At 33.8% G+C, this 23,576-nt stretch overlaps 1 non-coding gene across 1 annotated transcript; it reads left to right on the top strand.

The window, feature by feature from the left end:
• The first annotated feature begins 9,431 nt into the window (after positions 1 to 9,431).
• LOC112427767 (small nucleolar RNA SNORD45) lies at positions 9,432 to 9,503 on the top strand. The gene has a single exon (XR_003019494.1). It is a non-coding gene; the product is annotated as a small nucleolar RNA SNORD45 (small nucleolar RNA).
• The last annotated feature ends 14,073 nt before the right edge of the window (positions 9,504 to 23,576 follow it).

Genomic DNA, 23,576 nt, shown 5'->3' with positions numbered 1-23,576 from the left:
GAAAGATCTCTATGATGAATATCATAAAGCACTTTCACAAAATTTGAAGAGAACACCAAAAAAAAAAAAAAAAAAGGAAAGGTATTCTACAATCATGGATTGGAAGAATCAATATTGTTAAAATGTCTATACTACCCAAAACATTCTACAGATTCAATGCAATTTTTACCAAATTACCATGGTATTCTTCACAGAAACTGTTGTAAAATTAATATGGAATCACAAAAGACCCAGAGTAGCTGAAACTATCCTGAGCAAAAAGAACAAAACTGGAGGAATCACATTACCTGACTCAAATTATAACGCTGAGCTATAGTAGGCAAAACAGCTTGGTGGTGATATAAAAACAGACACACGAATCAATGGAACAGAACAGAACCCAGTAACAAAAACAAAGCTATACATCTACACTCGACTCATTTTCAACAAAAATGCCAAGAATGTACATTGGGGAAAGGATAGTCTCTTCAAAACACTGCGCTGGGAAAACTGAATATTCATAGGTGAAAAATTGAATATTCATAGGCAGAAAAATGACACTAAATTCCTGTATCTCACCATACACAAATATTAAATCAAAATGAATTACAAACTTAAATCTAACACCCCAAACTATGAAACTACTGAAAAGAATTTGGGAAACTCTTTAAGATAATTGAACAATAATTTCTTGAAAAGAAAACACCCACAAGCACAGGCAACCAAAGCAAAAATGTACAAATGGAAGCACGTTTCAAAAGCACAGCAAAGCGCAAAGTGAACAAAGTGTAGAGACAACCCACAGAATGGGAGAAAATATCTGCAAACTATCTTCCTGGCAACGAATTAAGAACCAAAATATATAAGGAGCTAACAGAACTCTAGGAATAATTACAATGACCTGTTTTAAAAGTGGTAAAAATATCTGAATAGACATTTCAACAGAAGACATGCAAATGGCAAACAGACACGTAAAGCTGCTCAGCATTATTGATCATAAGAGAAATGCAAATCAAAACTACAATGAGATATCATCTCACTCCAGTTGAAATGGCTTGTACGCAAAAGACAGGCAATAACAAATGCTGACAAGGATGTGGAGAAAATGGAATGCTTGTAAACTCTGGGGAATGTAAATTAATATAACCGATATGGAGAACAATTTGGAGATTCCTCAACAAACTAAAAATAGAGCTACCATGTGATCCAGCAATCTCACTGCTTGCTATATACACAAAATAAATGAATTCAGTATATCGAAGAAATATCTGCACTCCCGCATTTTTTACAGCACTGTTTACAGTAGCCAAGACTTGCAATCAACTTAAGTGTCCATCAACAGATGAATGGATAAAGAAAATGTGGAACACATACACAAAGGAGTGCTATTCAGCTGTTAAAAAATATTAGATACTGTCATTTGCAAAAACATGAATGGAACTGGAAGTCATTATGTTATGTGATATAAGCTAGTCACAGAAAGACAAACTTAGCATATCCTCACTTATTTGTTGTAGCAGCTAAAATTAAAACAATTGAACTCATGTAGATAGCAAAATGATGGATACTACAGGCTGGTAATGACTATAGTCAACAATAATTTATTGTGCATTTTAAAGCAACTAAAGGAGTATCATTGAATTGTTTGTAAAACACAGAAAAGATAAATGTTTGAGGTGATTGATACCATATTTACTCCCATGGGATTGTTATGTATTGTATGCCTGCATCAAAATATCTCATATACCCTATAAATATATACATCTACTATGTACTCACAAAACTTAAACATTAAAAATTTTAAAATAATAGACAAATAAACTGAAAAATAGTTATAATAAAGTCAGAAAATGCCTTCCTGAACTTTGTGCTTCTAAGAGTAAAAGTAGATACAAGTTGTTTCATTTATCTATTCCAAATAGAATATTGGAATCAATTCCATGATAGAAGATTTATGTAGTTATGAATCTAAAAGTAAGATTGATAACCTGTTCTAAGAAACTGCATTACAAGAAAACAAGACAAGCAAAAGCAAAAAGCTACTATTTAGATATATTAATCTATATGTAATTGTTGACTAGGAAAAATTTTAGATTGAAAAATTAACATAAAAAGGTACAATTACATTCTGAGATATAGTATGGTGGTTAAGAATTTAGGCTTTGTAGTTACGCTATAGGGATTTCAATTTTGACTTCACAAGTCATTAGCTGCATAATCTTAGGTAAGTTATTTAACTACTATAAATCTCATTTAGCTCAGCTAAATTGAGGAAAATAGCTTACCTCATAAGGTTGGTAGCATTAAATGAGTCAATTTATGTAAATCACTTGGAATAATGCCTGGTTCATAGCAAGCATTAACGAATCATCGTGTCTTATTGTTTTTGTAGTGATCTAAAACTATTCATTAATCTCTGTATACAAAACAAAACACAAATAGTAAGTGTACGTTTCAATATTTTTTAATAAAGTAAACATCCATAGATAACCAGAACCTGAGTCAATAAAGTAAACATTTGCAGCACTCAAGTCCACCTTAATGCTTCCAAAACTAACAATTTTCTTGACAGCTAATGATATGGGAGTGCTGGAAAGGGAAGAGTATGGTCCCTTTAAATGATACAGAAGCAGGAAGGGAAATGCTGGGTAGAGAAAGGCGGGACCCTGGATAGGACTCCACTCCCACAGACCTAGGTGAGGACAAGCATTTCCTGCCCAAATGCTGCATTTCCCAAGACCACTGTGACCTGCCATGCCTCCATCGTGGGCCTGTGAAAACCCTAGACCCTAGCGGGCAGACACACAGGCAACCAAACATTGAGAGGAGCACATTGGCGAAAGAGCACATCCGCAGAAGAAGACACAAGAGACTGGTCATTCTGTGGACTTGGAGAGGAGCACGCTGGCAGAAGACCACACGAAGACCACACTGACAGGCACCGGCACGACTGGCAGGAAGATGTGAAGTTTGGCTGGAGCAGTTGGAGAAGGGCAGCCAGACTCCAGGGGAAAACCATCTCCCTTCTGGCTCCCTGATTGGGCAGAGAGCTACAGAAATCTCTCTGTCCTTGTGATAAGGAAGGGGGTCAAATTGAGCTGGTTACCACAAACCGCCTATAGACAGCAAACTAACAGAACACCCTGTAACACACACCCACACTGCCTTGGGGTGGAAGCCCCACAATCTGCCCCTCTGTATGCTCCCCTAGAGGTTTGAGCAGCAGTGGCACTGTTAGAAGGGAGCCACACCCCCATCGCACACTCTGCGAGGCGAACAAGGGAACATTTCTGGTTTCACTAACAGTGTAGTTTAGTTTTTTCTCTATTGAAAATTTCCGCAAATAAATTATACAATATACTTGATCTGCTCAAAACTATTCTTCCAAGTCTACCGTGTTCATACTTGGGCTGATGCTCAATTATATTTATTGTTCAATAGTATCCTATTACATGGGTATACTATAATTTATGTATCTACTTTAATGTGGGTGTATATTTGTCTTGAGTCCAGTTATTTTGTTCTTGCTATTATGATTAAAGTTGTGATGAAAATAACTGCACGAATTTTTGAGGGAAGATATATATACATTGCTGTGGGGTATATTTCCAGGAGATGAATTATTGGCCCATGGGGTATGCATGGATTCAGCCTTTGAAGATATTGTGCAACAATTTTTGGAAATCGTTATACCCTAAACAACAGTTAATGAGAGTAGCATCACATCCTTGCAAACACTTTTGATTTTATTCATTTTGGTGAATGTGCAGTGTATGTTATCGTTTCAATTTGTATTTCCTTATGAACAATAATGTTAAGTATCTTTACATATATTCATTAGCCACGTAAACATCCTCTTTTGAGAACTAACTATTCCAGAGTTTTACTCATTTATCACTGAGTTGTCTATCTTTTACTAGTGGACTTGTAGAAGTTCTTTATATATTATGAATGAGTCCTTTTACAGATATATTTCTTGAAAATATCATTTCTCACACTAGAACTTATTTTTATATTTTCCTAATGTCTAATGGTAAACATATATCTTTAATTTTAATGGAGTCTAGTTTCAATGTGTAGATGTATATATTTTTCTTTGCATTTAGTGTTTTTTGTGTTTCATTTTAAAAATATTTTCACATTCTAAATTCATAAGGGTATAAAGGTTTTCTCCTGGATATTTTTCCTTTTACTCCTCACAATGCAAACTATAGTCACTTAGTGCATAATGTCATATAGTAATCAGGATCCATTATTTGCATATTAATATCCAAGTGACTCAATAATATTAATTGGAGATTATATTTTTTCTTTATTGAACTTCAGAGTCATGCATATCATAAATCAAATATTTTTAAAGTATCTATAGTTTCTATTCTGTTTTATTGGTCTAATTGCACATCCATATTCTTAATTATTGGAACTTTATATTATATCCTGATAAATGATATGTATATTATATATACATATACTAATCACCTGAATGTGAGATGTAAGAAGATATAAACAGATAGATAGCAAAGAAGTTGAAAAAAATGATCAATACAATGTATGTGCATGTATAACAATACCATAAAATTGCTTAGCATTGTTCTCAGAACGTGCTTTACTTTAATAGTCTTTCTTTTTAACAGTTTTATTATTGCTTACAAAAGGCCCTTGTTGTAATTATGTCTTGCTTTGTAATTTAAAGATTAAAATTAAAGCAATTCAGCATTAAAATTATTTATTTGCACTTAAATTTTAATATTCTGTCTCAGGCAGAAACATATTTTTTATTTAGAATATCTTGAAACATTAATCACTCCAAGGCCTATATCTGCAAGATAAATTAAGAGTAGATGAATTATGCTATTTCATTTTAATACAAATGATACAAGATATATCTTATGTACTACATATATATTTATTCCATAATTGAAGGTACATATTTTTCAAATTCTATTTTGATAACGGATAATTATGCCAGAGTTAATTCCCAGCAATTTTTTTTTCTGGATGGTACATAAGATAATGGTAAATCTGAAAATGATTGGAAGTTTAGATTCCATGAAATATGATAGTTAATATTTAGTTTTGCTTCTAAACTTTTTATTTTCTTTCCTTTTCATACCACCCTCATTTTTCTCATTTTTATCTTATCTTTTCACATATTTCTCATGTTTTCCATCTATTTTTTACAAAATGCATCAGAAAATTAATGGCAGCAATATTCATAGGAGAAGTATTTGAAACAAACCAAATATCCATCAACAGGGGTATGGATAAATATGCCACTCAATGTTCATATTAAGTAAAATTCTACAACTATTTATTTTGTTGGAGTGATGAATATGTATTGATAGAGAAATATTAGCATATTTATAGGCAAAAGGAAGTGAGCAATAATATTTCTTTTATAACCTAAGTTTGGGGAAAATAGGCACATTTATGTTTAGAAAAACAAACAAAAAAAAAGGGTGGTACACCAAATAGTTAAATTTGCTTACTTCAGAGTTGCAAAATTGGAGAGAAAAAATATGAATCCATTAATTTTCACTTTTTAATATGTAATGTGTATTAATTTCATTGACATTTTATCAAGAAGAATGGCTTCTGTTTAAATTATGTAATTCATATTGTCAAAAATAAAGTCAGATTGTAGTCCTCAACAATATTTCCAAAGTGTACTTCCATGGCCATTGGAAGCCAATGGAATTAAAGCTAATAAAATTGAAGTCACTAATACATTAAAAAAATCTGTCTACAATTACTTTCTTATACATATGTTCTTTGCAACAGATGCACAATTATTTCATTGAAATTTAATCTGCAAATTTGCTCTAAAATAATAAAAAGGTAACAGAGAAACTGTTATGAAGTAGAGCATAAACCTAAAGTAAAGACATATGAATGCTATGAAAACTTTCTCCCTCCTTTTCAAAATGTCAGGTTAATATTGAGTACTACATGATATCACCTATAAAATTATTTCACCTTAACCTATCCTGTTAAAATACCTTTTAAATTTTATAATTTACAGTTGTTCTATAAATTCTTTTCTAGAGCTCAAAATAGGAAGAAATATGAAATTGAAATTACTGAGGTCAAACAAATTCTGAGTATCAGCAAGAAATATTTTGTGTTTTGCATTTGTAACTGTGTGCTCAAAAACAAACAAGCAGAGGAACAAAAAGGTGCATGTTATTTGCTAGGAAAAATGTTGGAATATTTATTCAGTTATCCAGCTAATGGTTCTTCATCATTCTTAAATTGTCACTAGTCCTCTGAAACAGAGTTTTTTCTTCTCTGAATAAGGGCCAAATTTTTTTTTTTTTTTTTTTTTTTTTTTTTTTTTTTTTTGAGACGGAGTCTCGCTCTGCCGCCCAGGCTGGAGTGCAGTGGCCGGATCTCAGCTCACTGCAAGCTCCGCCTCCCGGGTTCACGCCATTCTCCTGCCTCAGCCTCCCGAGTAGCTGGGACTACAGGCGCCCGCCACCTCGCCCGGCTAGTTTTTTGTATTTTTTAGTAGAGACGGGGTTTCACCGTGTTAGCCAGGATGGTCTCGATCTCCTGACCTCGTGATCCGCCCGTCTCGGCCTCCCAAAGTGCTGGGATTACAGGCTTGAGCCACCGCGCCCGGCCAGGGCCAATTTTTAAGTCCAGATTCCTGAAGAAAATTAAAACCTTGTCAAAAATTAGATACATTTCTTTTTTCCACTCCATCTCTATAATCCACATTGATACACCACAATTTCGTAAATTCTTCACCTGTAGATAATTAAATGCTCTTAGTATTAAAGAAATTTTTTTTCAGGGCAATTAACAAGTAAATACTTATTTTTATTCCAGGTGTTCTGTAACCTGATGGTTATCTGAAAACTAGGCAGCCCTACACCTATGTCCTCTACAAAAATTTATCTGAACCAGCGCGGTGGCTCACACCTGTAATCCCAGCCTTTTGGGAGCCCGAGGTAGGCGGATCACCTGAGGTCGGGAGTTGGAGACCAGCCTGACTAACATGGTGGAACCCATCTCTACTGAAATAGAAAAATTAGTTGGGTGTGGTGGTGCACGCCTGTAATCCCAGCTACTCAGGAAGCTGAGGCCGGAGTATCCCTTGAATCCAGGACGGGGAGGTTGCGGTGAGCCCATATCACGCCACTGCACTCCAGCCTGGGCAACAGAGAGAGACTGCGCCTCAAAAAATAAAAATAAAAAATATATAAGAAAAATATTGGAGCTTTATGGACCGTGCTTCTTTAAAATAAGTAGCCTCAGACACGAACCACTGTTTCTATGAAGCACTGTTTCTATGTGAGTCCAGTATCAAAAGCTGTGCATCACTCGAAGTATCTTAGTGTTAGGGGTGGTATATATCCATTAGTTTTGCCTTCTCTTTGTGTAATTCACAATTTTAGGGATAATTCCAAACTTTCTGAATCAGTTTCCAGTTAAATGATCCACTACTGGATCAGAAGTTTCACTTTCTGTTTGTTTTCTCTTTTTTTTTTTTTTTTTTTTTTAAGAAGTTGATGACTTTATGTGATGAAAGCTGTGCTTTCTTCTTCAAAAGGGATGTTGTATATTAAAAGATATCAAACATAGCTCTACAAAGTATTATCTCAAAACCTTTGGATCTACAATGCTGAATATTAAAGGACAGCTCACTTTACCTGCCACTCACTTTCTTACTGTCTGGAATGTTGACAGTAGGCCAAACAGACACAAGCATCATTTCTTGCTAGTTTTCTGCATCCCTTCCTATCTGCCTGCACACCGGTTACTAACTTGCCAATTCAGCTTCTTGGCACTTGTGACAGTATCTGTAGCAACCAGCATGTTCATATTATTTGATTTTTTACAATGACCATGCATTTTATTTTACTTTACAAGGATGTTATGGTTCCAAAACTGCAGAGGCATTTTACAACATGTATTTATTGTTGTTTCCAACCACAGAAACATCCAAATCATTCTATATTTTTAACTTAAAATTTGTATGTGGTGTAAGATAAGGGTCCAATTTCATAATCTTGCATGAAGATATCCAACTTTTCCAAGACCATTATGCAAGAGACTATTCTTTCTTCATTGTCTATTTGCTCACCCTTGTCAAAGATCAGCTGACTGTGAATGTGTAGATTTTTTTCTGAGATCTCTATTCTGTTCCGTGTGTCTGTGTCTGCTGTTATGCCAGTACTAAACAGTTTTGACAAATGTACATTTTTAATATGTTTTGAAATTAGCACGTGTGATGCCTCTTGCTGTATTCTTGTTCAAGATTACTTTGGCTATTTGGGGCCTTTCTGATTCCATGTGAATTTTAAGGTTATTTTTTATGTATCTAAAAAGAATACCACTGGGACTTTGATAGGGAATAAAGCAAATTTGTGATACCTTTGAGTTGTACGGACATTTTGACAATATTAGTTCTTCAAATCAATAAACATGGAGCATCTTTGCATTTATCTGTGGCTTCTTTAATTTTTTACATAATTGTTTTATAATTTTCGTGTACAAACCTTTCACTTCTTTAAGTTCATTCCTAAGTATATTTTTTGCTATTTTAAATGGTATTGTTTTGTTAATTTTTTTCAGATAGTTCATTACTATTCTATAGAAACCACTGATTTTTGTATTTTGATGACATCTTTGCATGAATTAAATACTTACACCTAAGAGGTGAAGCCATAAAACTGCTAGAGGAAAACATAGGAAGAAAGATTCTTGACATTGGTCTTGACAATAATTGAACATCACATCAAACACATAGGCAACGAAAGCGAAAAATATATATATATATATATAGACCTGTGATGCCACATCAAAATAAAAAACTTCAACACAGCAAAGGAAACAATCAACAAAGTGAAGAGACAACCTATAAAATGGAATAAAATATGTGCAAACCATATATTTGATAAGGGAATAATATCCAAAATACATAAGGAAATCATAAACTCAGTAGCAAAAAGATAAAAACCCTATTAAAAATGGGTAAATGACCTGAACAGACATTTCTTGAAAGAAGACTGATACAAATGGCCAAGAAGTATATAAAAAGGTGTTCAACATCACTAATTCTCAGAAAACTGCAAATCAAAACCAAGATGAGATATTACCTCATGGCTGTTAGAATGGCTACTATAAAGAAACAAAATACAAAAAGTGATGGCCAAGGTGTGGAGAAAAGGGAATTTTTCTACGCTGTTGTTGGCAAAGTTGGTGCAGCTGTTATGGAAAACAGTATGGAGGTTCCTTAAAAAGTAAAAAATACAACTACCTACCATATGATGTAGCAATCTCACTTATGTGTATATATGCAAAATGATTGAAACTAGGATCTGGAAGAGACATTAACACTCTCACATTCATTGCAGCTTTATTCACAATAGCTGAGATATGTAAATATTATAACTGTCCATCAATGGATGAATTGATTTTTTAAAACGTGCTATATATACAACATTGGTCAATAATGTAATGACATGTATTAGCTGAATCCAAAGTTGATGTGAATTCTAAAATTACACCAAGACCTTGGGGGAAAAAAAAGAAAAGAAATGTAAAAAAAAAAAAAAAAAAAAAAGTGCTATATCTACGACGTAAACCTGTGGCCCGGCACAGTGGCTCAAGCATGAAATCCCAACACTTGGGCGGCCAAGGCGGGTGGATCACCCGAGGTCAGGAGTTCTGGACCAGCCTGACCAATATGGTGAAACCCCGTCTCTACTGGAACTACAAAAATTAGCCAGGCTTGGTGGTGTGCACCTGAGTCCCAGCTACTCGAGAGGCTGAGGCAGGAGAATGCCGTGAACTCCGGAGGCAGAGGTTCCAGTGAGCAGAGATCGTGCCCCTACACTCCAGCCTGGGTGACAGAGCAAGACTCTGTCTCAAACACTTGGACTCGGGAAGGGCAACATCACACACCGGGGCCTATGATGGGGAGGGGGGAGGGGAGAGGGATTGCATTGGGAGTTATACCTGATGTAAATGACGAGTTGATGGGTGCTGACGAGTTGATGGGTGCAGCACGCCAACACGGCACACGTATACATATGTAACAAACCTGCACGTTGTGCACATGTACCTTGGAACTTAAAGTATAATAATAAAAAAAAAAAATTAAAAAAAAAGACACACACACACAAAATAAATAAATAAATAAATAAAATAAAATATAAAGAAATAAACCTGTAAGAAATTATGCTAAGTAAAATAAACTGAACACAGAAATAAAAATAATGCATCATCTCGCTTATGTGTGAAATATGAAATAATCAAACTCATAAAAACAGATAGTAGAATGATGGTATCAGAGGCTCAGCGAAGACGGAAATAGGAAGACTTTGGTCAAAGAATACACATTTTCAGTTATGCAAGATGAATAATTTCTGGAAAGTTAATGTATAGCATAAGCATACTCACCATCGTTAACAACATTGCTGGTATATTTAATTTTTTTTTTTTTTTTTTTTTTTTTTTTTTTTTTTTTTTGAGAGGGAGTCTCGCTGTGTCGCCCAGGCGGAAGTGCTGTGGCGCGATCTCGGCTCACTGCAAGCTCCGCCTCCCAGGTTCGCGCCATTCTCCTGCCTCAGCCTCGCGAGTAGCTGGGACTACAGGCGCCCGTCACCACGCCCGGCTAATTTTTGTATTTTATTTAGTAGAGACGGGGTTTCACCGTGTTAGCCAGGATGGTCTTGATTTCCTGACCTCGAGATCCTCCCTCCTCGGCCTCCCAAAGTGCAGAGACTACAGGCGTGAACCACCACGCCTGGTCGGCATATTTTAAAATGTTTAAGAGGGTAAACCTTAAGAGTTCTTCACACACACACACACACACACACACGAAAAAAATAGAAAAGGAAATAGTAACTATGTGAGGTGATCGATACGTTAATTTGATTGCAGTGATTATTTCACAGTATATTCATGTATCAAAAATATCAAGTTGTTAATGTTAAATATATACAATTTTTATTAGCCAATTATATCTTAAAGCTGAAAACAATTTAAAAGTTTTAAGTAAGCAAAAATGTTATGATACCTTTCAAAATCCTCACATCCATATTCTATCACATAGGGAATTAGACATCAACATACAGATTTCTGGGAATACAAATATTCAGTCGATATCATTCCACCCCTTACCTCAAAATTCATGTCTTTCTTGTACGCAAAAGAAATGCATTCTCTCCCGACTGCTCCAAGAGTCCTACCTCCTTCCACCATCAACTTTAACATCTGTAGTTCAAAGTTTCATCTAAATACTATCTAGAACAGATATGGGTGAAACTCAAGGTACAATCCTGAAGCAAAATTTCTCTCCAGATGTGAATCTATGAAACCAGAAAAGTTATGTGCTTTCAAATGCAGTGATGGGATAGGCACAGAATAGACATTCCCATTTTGTAAAAAAGATTAGGGAAGAAGCAAGGGATAACAGCTCCTACACAAATCTAAAACCTATAGCAGCAAACAATATGAGTTCCTAAAACTCAGTGATAATCCTCTTTGGCTCTATGCTCTGCCTTCCAGACTCACTGGGGTGGTGATTCTGCCTACAGGACTCACTGAAGTTGGATTATGCCCCCACAAATATGAGCAGCCCTGCCCTCATGCCTGTGCTATATATTTGAAGCCAAGGTGGAGGTAATTCTGCCGCCCAGGTTCAACACTCTGGATCTGTGGCTGGAGTGGGGGGATTAATCCAGAGATCATCTTTGACATACTTCTCTTGTCCTGAAGAATAGCACACATTACACAGCCAAATAGCTCTACAATCTGGTACTACAGTATCTAAAAAGTCTGATGGTCTTCTTTCATTCTATCATGTCTTCCTTCAGTTCAAATTAGCAGTGTTTCTGCTGGGGCGGCTGATTAAGAATGTGCTTCACACACATACTGATCCCTTTATCAAACGGTTGTTGGGCAGTTTGCAACATGAATAGGCTGCAATATGGACAGGTTGCATATGTATAGGCTGAGAAATGTCTAAGTATTTTTCTGCTCATTTTTGCTTAACAACTCCATCTTCAATATGTTTCCTTCTTCTTACATTTTATTATAATCAGTCAGGAGTAAACAAGCTACTCCTTCAATACTTAGCTTAGAAATCTCAGCTAAATATCTATATTTATTTCTTGCAAGTTCTATATTCCAGAAAACACTAGAACATGAATACAATTCAGCCAAGTTCTTTGCCACTTTATAACAAGGATTACCTTTTCTCCCTTGTCTAGTAACCTTTCTTCATTCCCATCCAAGACTTCATTACATTGACCTTCACCATTCATATTTCTACCAACATTCTATACATGATAGTTTTTGCATTCTCTATGAAAATGGGAGCTTCTTCTCCAAGTCTCTATATCCTGTCTAACACTCACCAGAATTGCTCTGAATAGTTCATTCAGGGAGATATTGACTTTATTTAGCATGTATATCAGTACTCTTTCAGCTTTTGTTAATTATCCACTTCCAAAGTAACTTCCATATTTTCCCCATCCAGAGCATTTATTTTAGAACACAGTTAAGTACAGAAAAATAAAGATGATGCAACTCATTATTTTTGAGTTTATAAATGTATGGGATAGAATGCCTCACTCATTCAAGATAACTAATTGTGAAGTTAAAAATCTTATTTATTATTTAAACACTAATGAACAGACATTACAGAACCAAAGACATCTCCTTAGCTAAGAGCCTATACTAAGAGTATTTTTCTTAGTTCTCGTTTCAGGTACAATAATATAAAATTTTTAAAACTAGTCATTTTGTCGCTGAACATCATGACTCCAAAAATAGCAAAAAGTAAAACTACCCAGGAATCAGCACACTAATAAATTTCATAGGTATAAAAATATTATTCTTTTCAAAGCTAATAACTAATGCTATTCAAATAAGAATGGTTTTTAAAACAGAAGTTTGCCTTTCTGAAGCCATTTAATGGATATAACATTACAAAAAATTACATCCAAGTCAATAGAACTGTTTTTCAGATTTTAAACTTTATTTATTAATATCAGTACACAATCCTGATTTCCCATTTTTAAGTTTTTTCAACTTTTACTTTAGGTTTGGGTTAATTATGTAGGTTTAATAGGTAAATTGTGTTTCACAGATATTTGGTGTACAAATTATTTTGTCACCCAAGTAATAAGAACAGTACTTGATATGCAGTTTTTCCATCCTCACCCTCCTCCCAGCTTTCACTTTCAGGTAGGTTCCAGTCTAGGTTGCTCCCTTCTTTGTGTCCAAATGTACTCAAAGTTTAGCTCCCACTTATAAGTGAAAACATTTGGAATTGGGTTTTCTGTTCAGGTGTTAGTTTTCTGAGGTTACTGTCCTGCTACCTTCTTTGTCCAAAATGGTATTTCCCAGGTTACAGCTCCATCCATGTGGATGCAAAGGACATGATCTCGTTCTATTGATGGCTGCATAGAATTCCATGGTATGTATGTATGTATGCATGTGTATATGGGTGTGTGTGTGCATGCATATGTGTGTGCACATACATATACATACATATGTGTGTATATAAGTATTTGTGTATATATGTGCATATATAATACATATATGTGTATGTGTGTGCATATGTATATGTATACATATATGTATATATAACATTTTCTTCATCTAGTCTACCATTGATGGGTACTTAGGTTGGGTTGATTCCATGTCTTTGCTATTGTGACTTGTGCTATGCTGCACATGTGTACTCATGGGTTTTTATGATGGAATGATTTTTATTCTTTGGGTGTATAACCAATTATGGGATTTCTAGGTCAAAAGATAATTCTGTTTTATTTGAGAAATCATCAAACTGCTTTCCACAATGACTAAACTAATTTACATCCCCATGTCCATTGCATAAATGTTCCCTGTTGTCCCCAAACATACAAGTGTCTGTTACTTTTTGACTTTTAATAATAGCCATTCTGACTGGTGTGAGATGGTATCTCATTGTGGGTTTAATTTGCATTTTTCTAATGATTGGTGATATTGAGCATTTTTTCCTATGCTTGTTGGCTGCATGTATGTCTTCTTCTGAAAACTATTTGTTCATGTTCTTTGCCCAGTTTTTCATGGGATTGTTTGTTTGCTTTTTGTAAAGTTGTTTAAGCTCCTTACAGATGCTGAATATTAGATCTTTATCAGATGCTTAGTTTGAAAATATTTTCTCCCATTCTGTAGGTTGTCTGTTTACTCTATTGATAGTTTCTTTTGCTGTGCAAAAGCTCTTTTGTTTAATTAGGTCCTTTTTGTCGTTTCTTTTGTTTTTACTTTAACTGATTTTTGGCAGCTTCATCATGAAATCTTTGCTACCTTCTATGTCCAAAATGGTATTTCCCAGGTTATCTTCCAGAGTTTTCACAGCAAAGTTTTAATGCATCTTGAGTTAATTTTTGTGTATGATGAAAAGAAGGAATCCAGTTTAAATCTTCTGCATATGGCTAGCCAGTTATTCCAGCACCATTTAATAAATAAATAATCCTTTTCCCATTGCTTCTTTTTGTTAATTTTGTTGAAGATCAGATGGTTGTAGGTAACAGGCTTTGTTTCTGAGCTCTCTATTGTGTTTCATTGGTCTATATGTCTGTGTCTGGTTTTAAACCATTACGATGCTTGTTTTGGTTACTATAGCCTTGTAGTATAGAAGTGTAGATTGAACCCAGTTAATATAATGCCTCCAGCTTTGTGATGTGTGTGTGTGTGTGTGCGTGTGTGTGTGTGTGTAGGATTGCCTTGGCTACTTGGGCTTTTTTTGGTTCCATATGAATTTTCAAATAATATTTTTCTAATTGTGCAAAAAATGTCATTGGTAGTTTGATAATAATAGCATTGAATCTGCAAATTGTTTTGGATACTATGACCATTTTAATAATATTGATTGTTCCTATATTCACAAACATAAAATGTTTTTCCATTTGTTTGTGTCATCTCTGATTTCTGTAAGCAATGTTTTGTAATTCTCATTGTAGATATCTTTCACCTTCTTGGTTAGCTGTATTCCTAGGTGTTTTGTTCGGTTTATTGCTATTGTGGGTGCGATTGCATTCTTGACATGGCTCTCAGGTTGAACAATGCTGGTGCACATCAATGTTACCAATTATTGTACATTCATTTTGTATCCTAAAAGTGTGCTGAAGTTGTTTATTAAATCAAGCAGCTTTGGGTCAGAGACTGTGTGATTTTCTAGGTATAGAATCACATCATCTGCAAACAAGAGCAGTTTGATTTTCACTGTTCCTATTTGGATGCTTTTTATTCCTTATCTTGCTTGATTGCTCTGGTTAAGACTTCCAGTATTATTTTGACTAAGAGTAGTGAGAGAGGGCATCCTTGTCGTTTTCCAGTTTTCAAGAGGAATGGTTTGAACTTTTGCCCATTCAGTATCATATTGGCTATGGGGCTGTCATAGATGGCTCTTGTAATTTTGAGGTATGTTCCTTCAATGTTTCATTTACTGAAGGATTTTAATATGAAGCGATGTTGAATTTTATCATAAGCCATTTCTGTATCCACTGAAATAATCGTGTGGTTTTCGTGTGTAGTTCCATTTATGTGGTGAATCACATGTATTGATTTGTATGTGAACCCATCTTGCATCCCAGGGATAAAGCCTACTTGATAGTGGTGAATTCCTTTTTGTTTTGCTTGTTTCTACGTGCTTTTAGATTTGGTTTGCTAGTATTTTGTTGAGTATTTTTGTATCTATGTTCATCAAAGTTATTGGATGAAGTTTTCTTTTATGTTGTGTCTTTGCCAGGTTTCGGTATCAGGATGATGCTGGGCTCATAGAATGTGATAGAGGGGAGTCCTACCTTCTCAGTTTTTTGAAACAGTTTCAGTAAGAATGGTACCAGTTCTTCTTTACGCATCTAGTATAATTTGGCTATGACTTCATCTGATCCTGGCCTTTTTCTGGTTAGCAAGCTTCTTATTACTCATTCAATTTTGGAACTAATTATTGGTCTGTTGAGGGATCCAATTTCTTCCTGATTTAATCTATGGAGGTTGTATGTCTCCAGGAATTTATCCATTTCTTCTAAGTTTTCTATCATGTGTGCATAGAGGTGTACATAATAGTCTCTGAGGGTTTTTATATTTCTCTGGGGCCAGTGGTAACATCTGTTTTGTAGTTTCTGATAGTGTTTATTCGGATCTCATCTCATTTTTTTCTTTCTTAGTCTAGCTATTGGTCTATCTATTTTACTAATTCTTAAAAGAACTAGCTCCTGTATTCATTGTTATTTTGAATGTGTTTGCATCTGAATTTCCTTCAGTTTAGCTCTGATTTTGGTTATTTCTTGCCTTCTGCTTGCTTTGAGGTTGGTTTGCCCTTGTTTCTACAGTTCCTCTAGTTGTGATGTTAGCTTGTTAATTTGAGATCTTTCTAACTTTTTTGTGTGGGTGTTTAGTGCTGTGAACTTCTCTCCTAACACGACAAACATTTATTTCCCATAGATCTGCAGGCTATGAATTTCAAGAGAAAGGTACTGGCAGACCCCGTGTCTGGATATTGCCCACCTCTTGGCTTACAGACACATTCTTTCTTGATGTATCATCACATGGCTGAGAGACAAAGACAGAGAGAGAAAGAGAGAGGTGGTAGGGAGACAGAGAGAGAGAGAGAGAGAGAGAGAGAGAGTGAGATTGTATATTTGTCTCTTCTTAAAAGGACACTAATTAAATTCATGAGGCTTCCATCATCATAATCAAATCAGGTCCCAAAGTCCCCACCTCCAAATATCAGACTTCAACATATGAATTTGGAGTGTACACATTCAGCCCATAACAACCTCCAAATATAATATTAAAAAATAATTGCTTTCTATATGTATTAAAATGATCATATGTTTATTCTTTATTCCCACAAAATATAAATTGTGCTTATTTATTTATGAAAGCTAAAACAAATTTACATTTTGTCTTATTAAATGTCTTTTGTTTGTTTGCTTGCTTTAAATAGAATCTGTCCTCTAATTTTTATTTATTCTACTGTTCTTATTAGGCTTTGTTTTTGAAGATGTAAGTTAGAAAGGGTTTTGTTGCCCACTATCTAAAGAAGATATACCGTTCATATTACTTCTTTCTTAAATATTTGAAGAAATTTACCAAGAATGCCTACTCATCGTGAGGTGCTTTGTTTCACTTTGTTTACCCTGATAAAACTTTTGATTATAAATTAAATATATTTATTTGAAATAAGAATATCCTATTTGTTCTGTGTCACTTTTCATAAGTGACATTTTAAGGAGTTTGTGCATTTTATCCAAATGTTTAAATCTTTTTGTAACAAAGATGTTTATAATATCCTCCTATCCCCTTGTCCATAGGATCTATAGTGGTCTCCCAGTTTTCATTTCTCTAATGTAATGAGCAATTTGGGTAATTTTCACCTTCTCCCTCTCTATATTTTTTTTCATCTTTCACATTAGTGGTTAATAAATTTGATTAATCTTGATAAAGATCCTCTTTTTGCATTTGTCAATTTTATATATTTTACATTTCTTCATTCATTCTTCAGAATTGTTTTAATTATTCCATCTTTTACCCTTTAACTTATTTTTATTTTCTGTTACTCTACATTTAGTGACGTATTTCCTTGACATATTACAGTGTAATTTACAGATTTTACCACTTCGCAAGTAAATACATTACAATATTGAACACCATTTATACACTGTAAATCTTTTATATTGTTGTTATGAAGTATTTTAGTTCTCCATATATTTTAAGCCCAACAGCACACTAATATTATTATTATTGCTTTGTAAATATTTATTTAAGTTAACCAGATATTTACCATTTGATTATTCTGTATATCTTTATAAATTCCCATGCTTCAATGTGAGATCATATTTTTTACCTGAATAAATCGTTTTTAACATTTTCTTTTAGTGTGAGTCTACATGTGAGAAATGCTGTTGTGTTTATTTGTCAGAATATATTTATTATACCTTCATTTTGATAATTTTTTGTGCATAGAACACTAAATTAGCAGATTTTTCTGAATTTAAATGTCATTCTATTGTTTTCTGCTCATTCTTGTTGAAAAATTAGCTGCCAATATTATGTTATTTATTAGATAGTAATATGTCTTATATATTCCCTTTTGTTGCTTTAAGATTTTTTCATATCTTTGATTTTTATCAGTAAGGTACTTGGATTTGGCTTAATTTATATTTATTCTGTTGGTGTTCGAGTAGCTTCTCAAATCTATGGATTGATATTTTATTGAGTTCAAAAACAGGTTAGCAATAATTTCTTCAAATGTTGCTTCCAAATCATTCTTTCTCTATTCTTTTGGGACTATAATTATATGTATTTTTGACTTTTTTGTTTTTCGTACCTCCTATGATATTTTCTATTTGCTTATGTTATCTTACACTAATGTTGTATTTCATTGTTTCTAATACTACTTCACTCATCTACAGAAAACATGATTTCAGTGACTTTATTTTACAGTTCTAAATTTCAGTGGCGCTTATTTTTACACATCTCATTTTTCTCATGAAATTGTCTACATTGTATATTTAAAATATTTATGTTTATTGTAAAGTCTATAACTGATCATTTCAGCATCTGGATTATCAATGTGTTTCTTAATATTTTTTTTCCTTTTGGATATTGTTTATTTCTTCCAGATTTTTAGTATGATACCTGGTAAGTATTTATTGACCATAATGCATGAAAATATTTAAATACTCTAGATAATTTTATTTTATTCCGGAGAGGATTTATATTCATTCTGACTAATATTAAGAATATTTCATATCCCTTTGATCTAGCAAAAATTGAAAAAATTTAAGGTGAAATTCTCATCCAATAAGAGCTTTCTGGACATTATTATATCCTTCAGGATACTCAATGGAGGCTTGGTTTAGAGTGCCTCCTTCTAGGAAGGTTTTGAACATTGAAATGTGCCTGTTCAGTCTCATAAAACAGCTCAAACTCCATGCTGTGACTATGTACTTTCCCTCTTAGCCCTTGTTTTTGTACATCTTATGAGTTAACAAATGCTCAGATTATAAATGTTGTGGATAAATTTGGCTCACGACAAATCTTGGCTTAGTTACTCTCCAATGTCTTCAAACACTTGTTTTAGTATTGCTTCCCATTTTTTGCTTGTTCTCAGTAAACTTATTGCTCAGAAAGAAGCTACATCATAACAGCTGCAGGGAGAAGTCAATCTTTAAAAAATTACATATTATATAATAGCTACTATAATATACTATATATTGCCTTCTTGATATCAAGAATGAAATAATGATCCTTAATAAACTAAAACATTGAGCTTAACTGCATTTACTTTCTATTTTTATACCTCCCATTTACTTGCAATTTAGGGCTTATATATTTTTTAATTTTTAATTTTTTGGTACATGGTAAGTATATATATACTATGGTATACATGAAATATTTTAATACAGTCACACAATGCATAATAATATCAAGGTAAGTAGGGTATTCATTGCCTGAAACACATCATTTCTGTGTGTTACAAACATCAAAATTATACTATTTTATTTATTTTAATATGTATTATTTATTATTGTTAACTATAGTCACCCTATTGTGCTGTGAAAAAATAGATCTTATTCATTCTAACATCATTTTTGCATCCATTAACCATACCCAACTGCGCCATTCCTCACCCACTACTCTTAGCAGACTCTGGAAACATAATTCTGCTTTCAGTCACCATGAGTTCAACCGTTTTAATTTAAGGTTTCCAAAAATAATAAGAACACGTGAAGTTAGTTTTACCGTGTCTGGCATATTTCACTTACTATAACGTCCTCCAGTTCCTTCTATGTTGCTAAAAATGATGGAATCTTATTTTTTATGGCTGAATAGTACTCCATTGTGTGTATGTACCATGTTGTCTTTATCCATTCATTCATGCATGAACACTTAGATTGCTTCTAATTCTTGCCTATTTTGAATAGTGCTGCAATAAACATGGGAGTGAAGATACAGCTTTGATATACTGATTTCCTTTTTTGGGTTGATGTGGGGAGTGTATACCTAACAGTTGAATTGCTGAATCACATGATCATTCTATTTTTATTTTTTTTGAGGAACCTCCATACTGTTCTTCATGACAGCTGCACTAACTTACATACCCTCCAACAGTATATTAGAGATCCTTTTTCTCCAGATCCTTGTCAACATTTATTATTGCCTGTCTTTGGATAAAAGCCATTTTAACTGGGGTGAGATTATATCTTCTTGTAGTTGTGATTTGCATTTCTCTGATGATCAATTACGTTGTGCATCTTTTCATATACCTGTCTTCTATTGATAAATGTCTATTCAAATCATTTGCCAAGTTTTAAATCAGATTATTATATTTTTCCTAGAGTTTTCTGAGCTCCTTATATATTCTGGTTATTAGTTCTTTGCCAGATAGATGGTTTGCAAATATTTTCTCCCATTCTCTGGACTTTCTCTTCACTTGACTGATTGTATCCTTTGCTGTACAGAAGCTTTTAAACCTGATGTGATCTCATTTGTCCAGATTTGCTTTGGTTGCCTGTGTTTGTGGGAGTATTGATTAAGAAATATTTGCTCAGATCAACGTTCTGAAGATTTTCCACAATGTTTTATTTTAGTCATTTCATAGTTTGAGGTCTAGTTTGAAGTCTTCATTTAAGTGTTTAATCCATTTTGATTTGATTTTTGTATATAGTGATAGATAGGGGTCTAGTTTCATTCTTCTGCTTATGGATAGCCAGTTTTCCCAGAAGCCTTTATTGAAGAGATGGTATGTACCCCAATGTATATTCTTGACACTTCTGTTGAAATTCATTAGGTTGATGCAAAAGCGTCAGGAGCATATTGTTTAACTTCCATGTGTTTGTACAATTTCCAAAGTTTTTCTCGTTATTAATTTCTAGTTTTATTCCATTGTGGTCAGAGAAGATACTTGGTATGATTGCAATTATTTCGATTTTTTAAACTCTTGTTTGGTGGCCTAGTAGATGGACTGTTCTTGAGAATAATCAGTGTGCTGGGGATAAATATGCATATTCTGCAGCCATTGGATGAAATGTTCTGTAAATATATATTAGGTCCATTTGGCCTAAAGTGCAGATTAAATCTGATGGGTTTTTTTCTGTCTGAATGATCTGTACAATGCTGAACGTGGGGTGTTGATGTCTACAACTTTTATTTTATTGAGATATGTCTCTCTTTTATATCTGATACTATTTGCTTTGTATATCTGGATACTCCAGAGTATCCAGAGTATGTGAGTATGTATTTACAATTACTATATCCAAGGAGCACAGTTACTGGAAATTATAGTAAGAGCATATATAATTGTGTTACAAACTGCCAAACTATCTTTCAGAGTGGTTGTACCATTTTTGTATTTTCACCAGTGATGAATGAGAAATCCTGTTGCTTCATACTCTCACCAGCATTTGATGAATTTAGCTTTTAGAATTTCACCATTCAAATAGACCTTTAGCGGTATCTAGTTGTTTACATTTGCAATTTGCAAATGGCATAAAAAGTGGAGAACGTTTTCATGTGTTTTGCCAACTGTATGTCTTCTAGGGTGAGGTGTATGTTCAGCTCTTTAGTCCATTTTTAATCAAATTTTTATAACTTATTGTTAAAGTTTAGGAGTTCTTTATATATTTTGAATAACAGATATATGTCAGTCAACTGAGCTGCCATAACAAAAATATCATAGGCTTTATGGCCAATATACATGTGCCAGTATTGTCAGATTCTATTGAGGTCTCTCTTCTTATCTTGCAGACAGCTGCCCTCTCACTGCGTCATCACATGCCAGAGACATAAGAGAGCAAGCTCTCTAGTGTGTCTTCTTATAGACACTAATACCATCATATGGGCCTGTTGTGCTTTCTATTGTTATGGTTTATTTCTAATAAACCAAAGGGCATTTCAGGATTCCCAGTTGGGGATGACATCAACCAGTCTTTTACCAGGGATGTAGACAAGTGTGGTTCTTCCTGGGGTCCTTTGGTGGATGGAGCTGGCTACAAGACTAAGCCAAGTGACCCTGGAGTTGAATTCATAGGGGACAGGGTTGCTTTCAGTCTGGAGCTAGAACCATATTGAGTAAACTACAACCAGAGAGTAGGCCTCCCTTTTCAAAGCACCTTTCCTCAGTCTTTGGCTTCACTGGGATTTTGCAATCTCCAACCTAGAGCCCAAAGCTTCCACAAGGGCACATTTTTTCTGTGGATGGTTGTCAGATCACTGTTTGTGTGGGTGAATGTCAGAGGGGTACCTCTTATTTTATCTTACAGACATCACTACATATATCTCTTTTTGAGTGTTTTAAAGTAAGTATTAAGGGTTTTTTCAAAAGACTTCTTTCATTCTTAATGTTCTAAATACATATACTTTCTATTTTTTTTCTTGAACAGTTTTACTAGAGGATTATCAGTCTTTCTTTTCAAAGAAAGGCTTTTAGATTGATTCCATATATTGCCTATTGTGAATAGTGCTATAATAAACCTGAGAGTGCAGATGTCTTTTTGACATACTGATTTCTAAAAAAGCTGATTTTATAGAAGGAGAGATTAGAATGGTGGTTAACAGAGGCTGGAGATATTAGGGGGCAGGGTGAAACAAGGAAAGGTTGGTAAGTGGATAAAAAGTTTCAAGAAGAATAAGTTTCGGTGTTCTATTACACACTAGAGTGACTATAGCAAATAATAATGCATTATGTATTTCAAGATAGATGGTAGATTTAGAATGTTGTCAGCATAAAGAAATGCTAAATATTTAAAGTGACAGATATGGTAACAGCCACAATTTGATCATTATAGTATGTACACATGAATTTAAACATTGTGGCCTAAATATATGTACAAAGATTATTTGTCAAGTATACGTTTAAAATTAAATATATAAGAATACCATTTTCTCTCTAATGTTTATTTCTGGTTACTTTAATTTTTTCTTTTATTTTTCCATAATTATTTTACTTATAATTTTCCTACTCAAATAATTTTGCAATCCACATCCAGTTTAATTGCTAGAATAGATTTTGCACTTGCTTTGCTTTTAAGATATAAAATTGCCTTCCTACCTTGGTCTAAAAGTATTTGAAATGACAAAAATACCGGACTCTATATATTTTCTGGGAATAAAAGGAAAAATAAACTCGTAAGTTGCTATACTGCCATTATCTACATTAATACTCTAAATATAATTTCAAAGTGTTTGGGAATATTTTTAATTAGACTCCAATAGAATTTTAATATGATTGACTTTCAAAATATTACAAGAATAAAAAGGCAAATAATCTATTGTTTATGTAGCAAAAGAACAAAAGAAAGTATCAAGGAAATAAAATAAGTTAAAAACATCAAACAAGATGATAGGAATGGGATCAAACCTATTAATTACAATAAATCGTATAAATGCATTGGATTCCCAAAATAAGTGTCAAAAATATCTCATATTTGATTACTAAAGTTAAAAAATAATAGGCCTATAATAAAAAGAAGACCTACAATGAAAACTTCTAAAACAAAATAAAATGTAAATTTGGCAGTTTTTAAACCTATAAGAGAAAAAAATCTCACAAACAACATAAAACTTTGAAGTTATATGAAAGC

This window comes from Macaca nemestrina, chromosome X, assembly GCF_043159975.1.
Source record: "Macaca nemestrina isolate mMacNem1 chromosome X, mMacNem.hap1, whole genome shotgun sequence".
Classification (NCBI taxonomy): Eukaryota; Metazoa; Chordata; class Mammalia; order Primates; family Cercopithecidae; genus Macaca; species Macaca nemestrina.
This window is presented reverse-complemented; position numbering and strand designations above follow the sequence as displayed.